At 46.1% G+C, this 13,307-nt stretch overlaps 1 long non-coding RNA gene across 1 annotated transcript; it reads right to left on the bottom strand.

Moving 5' to 3' along the window:
* Nucleotides 1-9,637: 9,637 nt before the first annotated feature.
* On the bottom strand, nt 9,638-11,778 carry LOC119455032 (uncharacterized). The gene is made up of 3 exons (XR_005192734.2): nt 11,712-11,778; nt 10,519-10,792; nt 9,638-9,771 (listed from the first exon to the last, which is right to left on the bottom strand). It is a non-coding gene; the product is annotated as an uncharacterized LOC119455032 (long non-coding RNA).
* Between the last annotated feature and the right edge of the window lie 1,529 nt (nt 11,779-13,307).

The following is a 13,307-nucleotide window of genomic DNA, read 5'->3' as shown; positions in this document are numbered from 1 at the left end:
AACCGCCGTACCTGAATGAAACAGGCACGAGAACTGGATTGATATTGTTTAAGGCAGTAGTACCATCTTTGAGAGGTTATGTTTTCTGCACACCAAATCTGTGAAATAGCAGCACTGATTTCCGTAGCTATTGGATTTCGGCCACGAATACCTATTCAAGGAATAATGCTTTAACCATGTACTTATATTATAGAAATCTTTATGGCGGTCATTCCACTAACGATTCACTGTTTTACATCAACTCACGAAGTATACAGAAAGCAATGCAATATATATTCTATATTCTTAGTTATACATATGAACAAGATATACCTTTAAGGCTCTAATCTAAAAGCATTGCAAGAGAGGCATCACTTTTCTCGGCAACTGCTGCACCACATTTTATTGGATTTCTTGCATCAAAAAAAAAAAAGTTAAGTACGAGTGATTGCCGCAACCATATTTTTATCTGGATTGCCAATGGTCTTTTTTTGTTCAAAATTGTTAAATTACAAAAGACGAACTATTATGTTTACAATTCTGTAATTCAACAGTAAAGAGTGATACCCCAATTCTGTACATATAACCTAAGAACACATATAAAGTGGACATAATTTATGTGCTATACGCCGCTCAGATGTATACCACTAATTTGCAAGTACCATTTTAGAATTAACTTCGTAAGCATTGCGTCCAATTCACGTAAGCTGTCAATGCATATATCCGTTTTGTCCGCTCTAGGTACTCCACCAGATGCAGTTCTCAGAAAAGTGATACATACATTTGGTGCAAAGTTTTGAATTTACAGATTTCGGTGGAATATTTTGCCCAATCATACCAACTTGTCGCAATTTTTGTAAAGCATTCCAAGCCCTAAATAGGATCTTTCCTGGGCACAGTCACTACAACTTTCTCTCAAACAACAAATTTCATTCAAATCGGTTCACGGGTAGTCACATCAAATCGTTGCATAGTTTTACATGTACTTTACTCGTGGCATCGCAGCTGACCTCGAGCTAAGCCTTCCAATTAACAGCAAAATAAAATATTGGCCGTATGACTTGCGATCCGCCACCCAGTTATTTCACTGGAAAAGTATCCCTAAAGCGGACGGCATTGCTGCTCAATGTGTCAATTATTGAAGGCCTCACCTTGTCCAATAGATCGGGCATTATGACTCGTTAGCCTCCAGTCTTACTTGCTATAAATAGACCCCTATAGTTTTGCGGGCCAGACTCCCCCTCACTTCCGTGCTGGAGTGGGACTTTTGATCCGTCGGGACCGTCATATGCAAGAAAACCTTTGGAATAACTCGGTCTGAACCCTTGGCACAAGAGTGCCCGGAGAGCCCGACAGAGCTCTCACATCAGGCACAGGCCACAGAATCACTTTCGCGGTGGAGCCTGCGCTTAAGCAAGTCTGCACACCCAGCACTGTTTTGGTGTTACCTCGAGACACTGTATTGGGCTGACTGACGCGCGTATCGTTGCTTTGTTATACCACACTAACATGACGTCCGATTTCCGCGACGAATCCTGCGTATGGCTTAGCACTCGAGACCATGCAACGCCTGTTGAGCGTTTCGAACTGGGCGTAATAAAATAAGCCCTAACTAGCGATTTCTGGTTCACTTTGGCTTCACATTGAGGTTTTTTGTAGTTTCCCTCCCCTTTTCCCTTCTCCCAGTGTGGCGTAGCCAACCGGGTTTAGTCCTGATTAGCCTCCCTGCCTCTCATTTATCTTTGTTTCTCTATCTCTCACTCTTACTTTTAGTTTCAGACTCGAATGCTACCTGTAAAGACAAAAAAAAAATCACCGCATATCCACGGGGTGAATGATGATGAGTGGGTGAAGCTCCGGAGGGAATCATCGGTAAACCGTGAATCTCCCGTGTAATTCGCCCAGTCTCGCCGCACTAAATCGAACGATTGACTTCCACCAATGACACGTGCCATATGTGACGTCATTCCTATTTTATAACAGCACCCTTCATTATAATTGCACCATCTCCCGCTTAAGGGGACGCTAGCACAAACGCGTTAGAAACGTGCAGTACTCTCTAGTAAGGGGGAGAGACCACAGCGTCTTACGCAGCCGTGTACACATGCCCGAACGTGCACGGCGTTTGCCGACGCCATCACATGACTGCTGAGAGAGTATAACCCCCGTATTCATAAACGCTCCTCGACTTGAACTTGACTTGCCACCGCCTTCAACGCGTTTCGAACGCGCTGCCCAAGGCGGTGGCAAGTCAAGTTCAAGTCGAGGAGCGTTTATGAATACGAGGGTAAGGCGGAGAGGCCACAGCGTCTTCCACCTTTATACACGGGCCGTAACGCGCTAGCACAAACGCGTTAGAAACGCGCAGTCTTCGTTAATGTTGGGTATTTATTGTCATCGTGGTGCGTGTGTCCATGTGCGCTTCGTGACGTAGTGGTTAGCGCCGCGCGTTTGGAAGCGAGGGGTCCATGGTTCGATTCCGCGCTACGGACACAACTTTCGGATTTTTTTCTTCATAAAAGTAGACGTGGCTACCTACTACGACGACGACGACTACTACTACTACTACTACATTCTATAGAGGAGGGACAGACCCACACCTAAGGAGCTTCGCCCCTTAAAAAGCGATGCAAGATGTTCCTCTGTGTGTTCCTGTTATTCCTGATGTGTTATTGCGATATCAATTATATGGACACTTGAGGCGCATTTCTGCCGTCGCCGTCACCATGATGTTTGTATCAAGTCGAAGGGCGATAACAACGTCGCCGCGTGGCGTTTGCTGTATGTGCCAGCAAAAGCGTGAGAGGATGAGCCTACGATGACGACTCAATTTTGCGCGCGCAAGGGAGGAAAGTGGGGAGGAAGCGCACCGTCCACCATCGCGCGTAAGGCTTCGGGGGTAGGAAGGGGCGTTCTTCTGCGGTGTCTGCTGCGTATGGTGCTGCCGCTTGCGGCCGTGCGGGCCCTATCTTGATGGCAATCTGCGATAGGGACAATGTGTGGCGACTTCTGATAGCTTCAGGGTGCGATGTGTTCTGGCCGCTGAGTTCGCGCTGAAGCGAAAGGCAGCACGAAGGTCAATTCGCTCGCTGATACGGCCGCGCTTTCTTACTCCAGCATTTTCACAGCGAGTTTCCGCCGTCATCGAGTTAAGATGTGTTCATGTTTGCTTGTGCGCGCATGCCACCATGGGCGTTCATTTATTCAGTAAGCGATTGGTTCCGGTGTATAGGGCCGATAAAACAACTATCCTTACTTTGTATAGCTGTCTATTAATTTGCTATCGCCATCGATCCATCGCCTTTCGGACGAAACTGCGACATTTTGGTGAAATCACAGTGAAATACGCCAAGTTGAATCTCACGTCATCGCGAAAACATGCCGAGAGGCAAGCTTTAAAGCCCTTCTCATTGTGGCTTGATATCTAGGGCACTCAGCTGCTGAGGAACACTCGATGGCCACAATTCTCTGCATAGGCATCCAGATTTAAATATTGGCTGAAGAGAATTCTCGTGCGCACCGAGGTTCCGCTGCGAATTAAAACCCTTCATAAAGTCCGAGTGACTCAGGCATCTCCGCTAAGATATTTTCATACATCTTTCATAGGTTCAGTGCCACCGTCACCTGTACGCATCCCACAAGAGTGCGCTTACAAGTAACTTCTTTATATTTTGGCACCACCGCCGGTGTAGTTAGCTGTGGTAACTCATTCCACAATTATAGCCATTCACTCTAAACAAAACAAAGGGGGCAGAGGAAGCTGGAGATTTGAAAAATTTCATCCTAACATAGGTTGTTTCGAGTGTGAAGTTTTAGTTCTCAGCCGTATTTGCATCATTCTTGGCCCTCTCCTACAGGTAATGGATAGCTAGGTAGGTTGGTCCCTGTCTTGCTTAACTTTAATAAAAAAAATGTGTGACCGATAGTGTAATTGAGCCTCTGCCGTCGAGCACAATAGCCGGCTGCTCTAACCATCACGCACATACTAGATCAGAAACCCGCCGGCTGATTGAAGTACTCAGCGCGTCCGCCTCGTACTACTTTCTCGTCTTTCCTTGTGATAGCTCGCGCTTGGAGGCGACGTGTTAGACTGCACTCTCTCCTTGACCCGCCCACTTTCCCAAGTCATTTTCTCACAGCAGCTTATTCCCCTGACACACGGGCAAAAGTCCTTTGCAGGAAACCCCTTTTGTTACTCCGAAGGACACTTTGCAGAAAGGAGTTGCGCCGATGACACACAGCAACTTCTTTAGGTGGTTCCTCAAATCAACGCCGCAAAAAAGCTCCACATGTAGATTACCTTTAGTTATTGTAGAGCCTAAAAATATTTTCCCATTTTTGATGACTTATAATGCGCATATTCGCAATTCAACATGGCGGCACTAGCGACATGGTGCGGGCGTTTGAGAGTATAGCTAGATTAAATCTTCACTGTTCAACAAATCGCATTACCGCTTAAAGTTAAAACATTTTCCAAGGTTAAAAAAAATACTTACGGGGCACCGTAGTTATGTAACAGGTTTTCTTCTATTGATGTGTTGTGCACGCTGTATACGAGAGTACACCTTTCCGCTCGAAAAGTAGATGCCGATCTTCTTTCCCGCAAAGGAACTTTGCCGGGAGGGAGATACTCCTTTGTCGTGTGTCACTGCGCTTGAACGCCTTTCCAGTAGATGTCACCTTACCTAAAGGACTTTAAGCGCCCGTGTGTGAGTGGTATTACGCTACGTAGAAACTGTGCGACGTTGAACCGACTTCATGGGTGCCCAAAATATTCATGTTTTAACATTATTCACCAGAGTAAAAATGCCATCGTCCTTTAAACAAAAACCACAAGACATAGCCGTAGGTACGTACAATTTTATTGCGATAGCAATTAGATGAACACTCCAAGCGTACATCTGCAATCGTCATCGCCGTCGCCCTGTGAGGTTCAGTATAAAGTCCAAGGGCAATAAAGTAGTCGTGCGCCGTATGCTGCATATGCGAGTGACAGCGCGCGAGGGACGCACGCTTTCACGGAGAGCAAATACACGGCGCAGAGCAATCGCGACGTCGAATGTCCGTGGGGGGATGGGAGAGAGGGAGGGGGGCGTTGTCCTCCGGCACCAACTGCGTATTTCGCGACTGGGCGCAAGGGGAACTGGCCACTGGATCTCGCGTGCGAAATGAGGAAAGTGGGAAGGCAGCGCGGGAGGGAGGGTGTGTGGCTTCTTCTCTGCCAGCAACTGCGTACTTCCACTTTGCGTGGCCGCGGGCGGTGGCACGCGCCGTATCTTGAAAGCGATCTGCAGACTGCTCATAGCTTTGTGCGCTGTGCTTTCGCCGCTCAGTTTCCGTTGAAGCGATAGACCGCACAAATGCCACTTCGCTCACTGCAGCTGCAGCACTTGCTCACGCCAGCGTTTTGACAGCGAGTGCCCGCGGTCATCGAGTGTGATGTGTTCATGTTTTCTTGTGCGCGCTGACACCATGCTTGTTAATTCAGTTATTAAGCGAATGTTTCCAAGTTAATATCGCCGATAAACCTACTATCCTTACTGCGCATAGCTGGCTACTAATTTGCTATCGCAATTGATGCTTCGCTTTCGGGCGAAACTGCGACTTTTTGTAGCGAGAGCTACACTGGTCACATTCTCACCATTTCACTGTGGCCGGTGGCCGCACCGCGAGCTGAGCCATTGCCTAGCAACCGCAGCAGCTGGCAGCGCCACTCGCCGCCGCCGCCAGCGTCGTCTGCTCGAGTTACCACAGTGCGCGACATGTCGCCGCCTCCGCAGTTGTGTTGCAAGCGTTCGCCGCTTGCATCTGGCATGATGTAAAAGGAGGAGCCGGTGAAACCGCGTTGCAACAGAGGAGGAGCCGGTGTTGCATCTTATATAACGAAGAGGCGGCTTGGTAGGATTCGTCGGCAGATAGGAAAAGTGAGTTGGAGAGACTGAAAGAAGCCAGGCGTCGTCGCCGGAACGAAACAAAGAGGAGGCAGCGAGCCGAAGAGACGGAGGAAGAACGAGCCGCACGCCTCGAGAAGCGTCGTAAGTACGAAGCAGCCAGGCGAATGGATTCAGATGACGGTAGCACCCGAAACGTGTTCAAGTCACTGGACGTCAACCCCTTATCCTTCCGCCTCACCGACCATCGGGCCGTCTTTGTGGCAATTGAGAAACAACAAGATGAAGGCTTTCAAAATAAATGCGTTACACTCTAAAAATGTCTAGTCATTAACGTAACCATAACTTAACCAGAGGTAACAACCAAACCTAAACACTCATACGTACGAAGCTAAACGATAAAGATGAAACCGTAGAGAGAACCAAGCTAAACAATAAGAATAACCGTACCTCTCTCTACGCACATCCAGGCATAACTGAGTTAGGCCATAATATTATTTTTAGACCATGTAGTCGCTGAAAGCGTGACATACTGCACATTTCTCGTTTACGCTTGTCCACTGCCTATGTAAAACCCTACAATCACGATGTCATAAGCTCGGGTTGAACGCTTGCGTAGAAATCATGCCGTTGAACGCTTGCGTAGAAATCATGCCGTTGAACGGCTGGCGTAGAAATCATTCCGTTGCGGTCATACTAGTGATATGATCATCTTCAACACGGTCATCGTGGAGCTGGCATTGTCACACACAAATATGCTTGCTGCCCACAAACACAACCACCTGCCGTGGTCGCTTATCGCCTATGACGTTGCGCTGCTAACAACGAGGTCGCGGGATGAAATCTCGGACGTGGCGGCTGCATTTTTATGTGGGCGAAATGCAAGAAAATAAAAAGCCCGTGTACAGTACGGTGGTTTCCCGTACAGGATTCTCAGGTGCTGAAAAAATAACCCGGACTGTGGCGTGAATCATATTGAGATCCGTGGCTTTGGCATGTAAATGCCTCAGAATTCAATTCAATTTGCACACAACTACTGAATTTACACAAACACGTTGGTTCACCTGCTATCACCAAACAATGCTGGGCAGCCAGGTATCTGCAAAATGCTTCGCATAACATAGATTCCCACAGTGCGCGGGATCTGCACCCTCTTAGAAGGCGACCTGCGGCTCGTGAGTGTCTCCAGCCGTTTATGCTTATGAAAGAGTTTACTCATGACATTAGTTTCACGAAGCAAATCTTTAAAGGATTGGCTTTTGCTAGCTCGATCGTTGATCAGTTTGGCGACGTTGAAGCCGTCCGTAGTGAGAGAGGATAGATGCGCGACAGAGGTGCCAGAACGTGCTTTCATTGATAGAAGCGGACGCAGCATCGAGTTCGCTTCCGCAAAATAACGAAGACTGTTTGGTGACGTGATGCAAAGCCCGGTTTCAAGTAGCACTACTAGATGATGTTGCCAGCCACGCATCACTAAGCCTCCTGAATAAACTAATGGTAGCGACATTCCTCATCTTCTGCCCTATCCTCCACCTGGTCACCTTGCCGCACACAGCATCTAGCTCTTACTGCTGGCACTCTGAGTTTGCTCTTTATTATCTCGGCAATCGCCCCGCGCAGCACTACGATCAAGAACAGCTGTCACGGCTCCGGTGTAATCCTAACAAAACAAAAAAAGAAAGAAAACGCGCGGCCGGAAGCGCGCTTGTTTCCGCCAGAACTGCGCGAACGCAACCACGTGACTTTGCTTCACCAAGAGGAGACGTGGATCCTCTCGCCAGCCCTCGCTCGCTGAATTGGGTGGTGAGATAAAAAAAATATCGCTACTTTTAGTTGTTTTGGGGGGATTCACACCGGTGGCTGCTGCTTACGGCGCGGCCACGCGGGTGCCGTGTCTTGGAAGCGATTTGCGACGTGGAAAAAGTGCGCGCCAGCGGAGGCTTCAGCTTCAAAGCGATCTGCTATGTGGACCAAGTGCAACTAGTGCCCGTAGCTTCGTATGCTCTGTCTGTACTTTCGATATTTAGTACGCGCTAAAGCGAGAGACAGCACGAAGGTCAATGCGATCTCTGTGGCTGCCGCGCCTCCTCAATCCAGCGTTAAGACTGCGAGTTTCCGCGGTCATCGAGCGAGATGTGTTCATGTTTACCTGTGCGCGCGTTACACAGTGCTTGTTTATTTCGTTAGTAAGCGAATGTCAACAAGTTTATGCGACGGATAAAGCTGCTGTCCTTAGGTGGTATAGCTGACTACTAATTTGCTATTACAATCGATGCTTTGTCTTTCGGGCGAAACTGTGACATTTTTTTTAATTTTCTGCGGCAGACCATAATACTACTACCGGGGCTATATTACACCAAAAGGAGGACATCACATGAACGAAAATTTACAATGCATAATCAGTGAATCTGCAAAGTTTTTCTAATAAGATTTCCGTATAATTACGTTGCAGCAAATATTGACATTAAAGAAACGCTCAAGGCGTCCACTAGGAACGAATTTTCATGATACTTTAGTTTCGTGATATTCATTTCCAAAGTCTTTTTTGAAATACATTCCCGTTTCAGTTATTCTTGTGCTGCAATGCATAAAAAACGTTTTCTAAAAAAGTAGGCGGAATAACAGCGCCTTTTACTTATTGTTTGACAGAGAATATCTCGAAACAGGCGTCACCCTCAGAATTATTTCGAAGTCGCACCATTACGCATCATGGACTCGTCGGCTATATCTCCTGAATTGAAATATGTGCCGCAAGGAAATTAATTGCATGTTATACTGAAACGTTTTCTAATTTTGATTTATTTCTCTAGTAATGCCCGCCTCTTCGAGCAATGAATAGAATTCAAGGAATAGGATGGCGCGATCTGCCACAGGAAATTTGTGAAAAATTAAGTTTAGTCTAAATACAGCCCGTATATCCCAACTTGTACTAAATATCCTTTAATTGTTATCGTTTCTGTGCGTCCTACTCTCTGTCCCTGTCTCAAATATGTTAAGCTGAAAACAGCCAAGATGTAGAGCTGAACTGCTTATTAGTAGGCAGACAAGGCAAGCCACAGCCTCGAACCAGCATATCAACAAGGGAAGTTCCACTGATGAAGAGCCGTAAGTCTCCTTGATTCAACTTTGGCTCCAGGCTGAGGCTACTCTTGTGAGAACACTGGGAATGACGAGTAATAACAAGATATATACAAAACAGTGGATGTATGCTTTAACACAATATCAGCTGCCTTACACATGATCGCCGACCGCTTGCTCACGACGCCATTGAGCCAATGGCAGGCCTGCAAACAGCGAGTATGCACTAAACAGGAGATGGTGGAGAGGAAACTGGCACCAGCTCGTGCACCCATGCTTTATTTCTACTTCTAGGGCGACGTCCACCATCTCGTGTGGGTTAAGCGAAACGTGTGGGGGGTGGGCACTTTCAGTACTTTGCGTATCACCTACGGCGCTAAGCATGACGTCATCAGTTCGAGTCCTAGCCACGGTGGCTGCCTTGTGATGGAGCGAAATACGAAATTATTCGCGTACTTTGCCTCTTGTTTAAGTAAAAAAATCCACGCTGCTTCAAGTGAATCCGGAGTCCTCGCAACGTTCTTCATATTCCAGTGTCGTTTCTGGACACGGAATCCTATAAAAAAATTCAGTCAAAATTTCGGCCATATGCGACTGCAACTTTTATGAAAGTGGTACCTCTTGATTTCGATTTTACAAGCAGTAGTGCTTTTTTTAACAGTAGGAACAGTCATTTCATAATTCAAGAATGGGCGTAATGCAACGAAATGCGTAATATTGAAACTTTTATTCAAATTAAATACTGAAGTGTTCATTGGTGTAAATGAGATGAGACTTTTCGGCTGTATTGGAATCGCAGATCATCGACTCAATCGTCAGGTACCTGTAAAAAAGAGCATTTATATTTTATTAGAACTCGCATATAAAGTAAAACCGTGGCACGTGCTAGATTTATAGTGGCAGTTCTTGTATATCATGAAAAGTTATCACTATTTCGTTTAAAAAATGCAAAACCTTCCGTCACAAAGCAACAATATTTTGGCAATCCATGGTGAGGCCATCTCGTTTTTTTTTTGTTGATATTAAGCAGGTATACGTGTTTTTACTTTACCCAGTTCACTCATGATGTCTTTATTGTAGTGAGCACCTTTCTTATGCGGATTTCTACAGTTTATATCCCGCTGCTTTGTCGACCATATGTGCCTGATGGGAAGCATTTTTGCTCCTTTCATGGTTGTTATATTGACGCTTTTGCTGAAGTTCACACTTCCAGGCTCTTTGCAGCTATTCTGAAAATGTTCCGGACGATTTTGAAGGCACGACAACCGTGTAATACAAGTGCGCTTCTTCCACAATTCGTGCGTTATCCGTGCATGCGCAGGAACAGAAGTGGAAAAAACACATGAGATGTTGTACACGAAGTAATAAATATTCTCCATTGAAATCACGCCCGAGCGCCTCAATGTTGTACGACTGCCGTTGTTTTATTCAAAGTGAGAAATCGGCGAGCATCTGCTATTTGTTTGCAATATTGCGAAGTTCAGGAATCTGTTGGCAATGCTGTGAAACACCGAAACATGCACAGTTGAACAACTCGCAAAAAGCGCCGTTAATGATTGAATGTGCATACCTCGGTGGAATCATGTCATGGTCAAGAAGTCGGAGTCGAATTGGTAGGTTCAGCCCCAGAAGCCGCCTCCGTAGCCACCACCGTACGAACCGCCGTAAGAGCCGCCGTAGGATCCACCGTATGAGCCACCGTATCCACCACCGTATCCACCGTATCCACCGCCTCCACCGTATCCACCATGGCCGAAACCACGACCGTACTTCTTGGCTTTAAGGTGGCTGATGAGACCACCGTAGGCGACTGCTACGACGACGCAGATGACGAGGAGAGCGAGCTGTGAATAGAAAAAGGAAGCATAGAGACGTGCGCATTAGCTATAAAAATGCAACAAAGTAAAACAAGTGAAAAAACACTGGCTTGTTGTGGCAACGTATATGGACGAAGCTGGGCGATCTGCCCGTTCTTTCAGTTACACGGTAAAAATGAAACTATGGATGTTCCGGAAGTACTTTGGTAGCCTTTATCTGGACACGTTAAACTGCGGAGAGCTTAATTACTTGAACTCCCTGCGTCAAATGGCTTGTGATACCACAGGGTAATAGGTAAATATTTCGCTTTCAGCGTCTTTTCGTTTCAGGCGAAAATGAAAAAGATAAGTAGAAAAATGGTTTGGCAAATCAAACCAATTACTGTAAGCTGAGCTCTTTAATAACAGCCGTATTTACAGACTCTTGCCAGATTTAGGTTGTTGCATCATGATTCAAAGCTTATATTATGCAAGGCAAGCTTTATGCAATGTTTAGTACAGCCTTCCGTGTGTCATGACCGCATGAACTTCTAGCATGATAACGCGGCAGTGATGGTAGTTTGAGATGACATACGCCTGTCTTATGGATGGGTCAAGCACTCAGTAGCATAGTTAGTAGTAGCTATAGCATTGCCGCGAAAACGATCATAATTTTGATATAGTTATAATCAAATCTACCACCTGTTTGGATTAGCGTGGATAATTACCGTTAACTGTATTAACATATTTGATAAGAACCTGCCATTCTTCACTGCTGTTGGGTTCGTAACGAGCGCTTTTCAACTTTTGTTCATCACAGCCTTTGCGTTGCCTCTTCCGTGAGCTTGCCTAATTTTGGTCCGAACATTATGAAAAACCAGATAATATTGTAATGAAGTAGCCATTTTACTATCACGGAAAATGCAACTGAATAAAAACGCGCTGAAAAAGCGTTGGACGAGCTTACCAAAGTCCTCATGTTGCTTCGTGTGCTCTTTAAGATCTTCGGTTGGGATACTCATTTTGTGTGGCGAGTCAATAAAGCTTTTATACTGCCGCTTTCAAAACTTCTCGGAAAGCCCCTTTTCCGTGACGTAATGCAGCCGAAGTTTTCCCGCAACGTTGCTTCTCATTGGTGATTTTATGTTGCTCTATGGTGAGCCATGCGACACGGGTCGGTGAGCGATTAATTTAGCTCCAACCAGCGGATTCCCCACACCCTTTGCCCCCCTAATGTCTTGTCATATATTAGTCCCCAGATGTGTGATACTAACTGTTTCTGTCGTTGCATCTTATCCGGCTAGCGCGCGGGTCTTATTCGCCGTACGAGTTGTGCGAGGCTCTGAACAAGTTCTGTCAAGGTCAGCGCCGTCTTGGGAAGGTCTCACACGTGTTCGGGGCAATTTGACGAGCGGCAGCATGCGAGACAAGCAATAACACTTATCCATCCTACTCCTTACTCAGAAGTGTCCGCCACCTTCTGACACGGATCTGAACTAAATAGGTAAAAGAACATGATCTAGGAGAAGGGTTTGTTTGCTGGTTGTGTGCGGTTCTACACGGTAAACTGTGCATTAGGTTTTATTATTCCAAGGTTTAGACACATCAGCTGGGACAGTGACGGCGCTAACCCGGACTTCATGTCAAGAAGTTATTTTTTATTTCTTCGTAAAGACACTTAATTTTATGTGTTTATGATGCAAAGGCACATCTCTCTAGCACTCCTTTTGGCGCTGTCAGACGAATGTCCACCTAGTGCAAGTAACAATCCTCTTCTCCTCCTCTGCACCGTCAGAAGATCGGGTAACCACCTACTCATGTATTGCCACAATGAGTGATAGTGACAAGAGCTAAATAAATTTGCAGATCCCATGCATATGTGTGAATCGGTGATGTTTACGGGAATTTTTATTGGCCTCACTTCTTCTCATTCTTCGTTTCTACGTTGTTCAACAATCCTCGCTCAATACACGCTCGGGTTTCATTTTCGTCACTAAATTTTATTCCCCGCCCTCGGCTGCATCTGTTGCTCACTTTGCCACTTCATGCCTTTTGTTTTGCTTGTATGTTTTCAGACAGACAATGTCACTTTCCGAGTTGCCCATACCCAATTGTCCAAGTTCTTTATTCGGATCCACACTCCATAGCACATGCCCACTACCACATATCCAGTTGTCTGAGCTGTTTAAGCGGACGAATGCGCTGTGTCACGTGTCCGCTTGCACATATCTAGTAGCCCAAATCATGTATATGGACGCGTACGCAGTTACCCCTAGTCGTGTAATCGGCAAGGCAGCAGCAGCGAGCACCCACAATCTGGGAGGAAGAAGCCAAGAAAGCTTCGCTTTGAAACACTTTTAGACAAGGTTGGCGACACTTGTACGCTGTGCTTTCATCGCCATGCGTGTCCCGACACTATAACTTCTTTATAAATGGCCCAGTGGGGCAGTGGATTAGGAAAAGCTTAGTGGTGTAAGCCTGCTGACTACTTAGCTTCACAAATATAAAGTCACTGCAAACAAGTTCTTCGCGAAAGGCACTTGAAACACTAAAACTCTTAAAA

This window comes from Dermacentor silvarum, chromosome 6 (genome assembly GCF_013339745.2).
Source record: "Dermacentor silvarum isolate Dsil-2018 chromosome 6, BIME_Dsil_1.4, whole genome shotgun sequence".
Classification (NCBI taxonomy): Eukaryota; Metazoa; Arthropoda; class Arachnida; order Ixodida; family Ixodidae; genus Dermacentor; species Dermacentor silvarum.
This window is presented reverse-complemented; position numbering and strand designations above follow the sequence as displayed.